The sequence below is a fragment of the Apium graveolens genome, chromosome 4 (assembly GCF_009905375.1).
Source record: "Apium graveolens cultivar Ventura chromosome 4, ASM990537v1, whole genome shotgun sequence".
NCBI lineage: Eukaryota > Viridiplantae > Streptophyta > Magnoliopsida > Apiales > Apiaceae > Apium > Apium graveolens.
In genome coordinates, this window is record NC_133650.1 from 157129911 (window position 1) to 157133160 (window position 3250).

The window sequence follows — 3250 nt, forward strand, 5'->3', positions numbered from 1 at the left end:
GCATTCTGATTATTACCCCAACTGAAATTTGGATGATTTCTGTTGTTAGGATGATAAGTAGCTGGCACAGGCTGCTGTTGTCGCTGATAATTGTTTACAGACTGAACAGATTCGTTAACAAGAGAACACTGATCCGTAGCATGAGAACCTGCACAAAGCTCACAGACCATAGCTATCTGATTGACTCCATAGGTGGCTAAAGAATCGACCTTCATAGACAGCGCTTGGTGCTGCACTGCAATAGCGGTGGCAACATCGACTTCCAGAATACCTGCTACCTTCCCAGGTATCATCCTTTGAGTTGGGTTTTGATGCTCATTTGCAGCCATAGTCTCAATAAGATTATAAGCCTCAGTATAGCTTTTGGCCCACAAGGCTCCTCCAGCTGCTACATCGAGCATGGGCCGAGATTGGGCCCCCAAACCATTATAGAAACCAGTGATCACCATCCAATCGGGCATTCCATGATGTGGACACTTTCTCAACATTTCCTTGTAGCGCTCCCAAGCTTCGCACATAGATTCTGTAGGTTGTTGCGCAAAATGAGTAAGAGCACTCCTCATATCAGCAGTCTTTGCCATTGGATAAAACTTCACCAGAATCTTTTGCGCAAGATCTTGCCAAGTAGTGATGGACCCAGCTGGTTCAGAATGTAACCAGTCCTTAGCTTTATCCCTCAGAGAGAATGGGAAAAGCCTCAGCTTGATAGCCTCATCAGTCACACCATTGTATTTGAAAGTACTGCAAATCTCGACAAAATTCCTTATGTGCATGTTGGGGTCTTCAGTCGCAGCACCTCCAAAAGAAACAGAATTCTGTACCATCTGAATAGTGCCCGGCTTGATTTCAAAGGTGTTAGCTTGAATAGCCGGATGAAGAATGCTTGACTGAATGTCATCAATTTTAGGCCGAGAAAAGTCCATAAGAGCTGGATCTGTCGGAACAATACGATCACCCATGATTATTGGCTCTTTCTGCTCACATCCTGAATCCGAATCTTCAAAATCTATCTTCTCCGGAATATCAAGAACTTCGTCTGTCTCCTCAGCTGTATCTAAAGTCCTCTTGCGAGTACGAGAACGAGTTTGCATAAACGCTCGCTAAAGTACCTGAAACACAACCGAAAACAATAAGTAACACGTCTTAATCACTGAGTTCTAATGACCAATGATGGTAAGTACATAAACTAAACAAATACGCCGAGTCCCCGGCAGCGGAGCCAAAAACTTGTTAGGGTAAAATCACGCGCTAACAATACACGCAAGTATACGCGTTCGCAAGTAATATAAAATACTTTCTAGTTTGTTCCCACAGAGACTCAGACTAATTATTGTTCAATTAAACTCACTCACCAATGTATGATTACTTCTCAATGTTAAGACAATAATGCTTAGAATTGATTAACTAATTATTAACTACAATTAACTACTACAATTGAGCACTTAATTAACACTTAGAATTAACAATATTAAAACACTCATGAGATCACAACTTCATTACTACTTCCTTCAATAGTCATTGTTATTACCCTTAGCATGCAACAATGATGATATTAATCGAATACACGAAACTGATAAAAGCCAACTTTCATTGTACTAATACCATTCTACCAAACATCCACAATTAAGATAGAAGTTGAATAGGCATCAATTATGTTGAGTCCCTATATGTCTACAGAAATTGACAACATAACGATTTAAGAATAAGTTATTCCTTTTGATTACATAGTGCGAATAAAAAGGTTAGAGTTACCCACTAATCATGCAACATCATACATGAACCTATGCTAGCATGGCAAGTTCTAAATCTCAAGATCCACCGTCGCTTCACAAGAGATTAACACCCTATCTTATATGTTCGCGACGCACATAAGATGAATAAGCACAACCAATACTAGATATCATACAATCATCACACACTAAGGTATTAAACAACTAACTAAAGAATTCCATAGTAAATCCGTTACGACCCCATGATCACGATTAACCCATGATAGCACTTATCGTCATCATGGGTTCATATGAAAACATGATAAATAAACACAGGAGAATAATAACTAAACTAATTATATTAAACCAGAGTACGTCACAAGAGTAAATAGGTTCAAAGTAAGAAAACTAGCATCCAACGTTATAACGACATAAAGAATCACAAGAAAATATGCTTCCTCTTCGTTGCGGTGTGCTAAAACGGTCTTCTTCCTTATCTCCTTCGCTCTTCGATTAATACAATGATCCAACCTTAGTGAAATGTCTCTGAAATCTACTTATATATGAGTCCCATAAAACTCAGATTACTCAGAAGTTGGAAGCCAAACAGAAATAGGAGTCTAAAATAATTATTCTAAAATTACGACCCTGCGCGGCCGCTCAACATAGCTGAGTGCGCGCTCAACTTCCTGCGCAGCCGCTCAGCATAGCTGAGCGGGCGCTCAGACCCTTTCTGGAAAATTGATCTTTTTTGCTCCGTTTCTTTGCTGCAATCTGCTCCTCTCTTCCCACTTACAATGCTAAACACATGCCAAGGCTTATTATTGATGAATTCTCCCCCGCAATGCAACTAATACCCTGAAATGCACAAACACTAGAAAAATGCATCAAATACATAAAATACTTGATTTCACGACACCAATTTAAGCTATTATAAGACGCTCTAAGTGGTATAAAATGCGACTTATCAACTACCTCTGCCCCTCTAGATTGTATACGTGCACTGTTTGCACGTATTTTGAGACTTCTATAAAATATTGTTTTATGATATTTATTTTAAAAGAAAATTTTTTGAATAAAAATTTAAATATGAAACTTTTATTCAGAAAAAAAAAATTAAAAAAATATTATAGAGTTATGCTTTAAACGAGTATTGAAAAGCGTGTTCAAAAGTGATGTATAGAATTGAATGGGATTGAGGGAGTAATAATTATGAGAGAGTTATAGCTCGTGGGACCTACGTACTTGAGCAAAAAAGGTGAAATTTTGCTCTAAAGACTTACGGGCATGTATCAAAAATTGGAGATTGTGCTTGTACAATTGATGACCAACATTAATTATGTATTGTGGAGCCCGTAACACATTAAGTTATTAAATCAATATGGAGACTTTTTGGTGCATGGAGTAAGAGTATCTATAGTTGGCTTATCAGCTTATTTTGGGTGTGCCTTCATGTGTAAAAAGAAAATACACAAAGTACAACAGCTGCTCAACAGGGACTTTAAAGAAAATTATTGAAAAGCAAAGCAGCAAGGCACACT

At 38.1% G+C, this 3250-nt stretch overlaps 1 non-coding gene across 1 annotated transcript; it reads left to right on the top strand.

The window, feature by feature from the left end:
- Positions 1–459: 459 nt before the first annotated feature.
- On the top strand, positions 460–566 carry LOC141721968 (small nucleolar RNA R71). The gene has a single exon (XR_012575008.1). It is a non-coding gene; the product is annotated as a small nucleolar RNA R71 (small nucleolar RNA).
- The last annotated feature ends 2684 nt before the right edge of the window (positions 567–3250 follow it).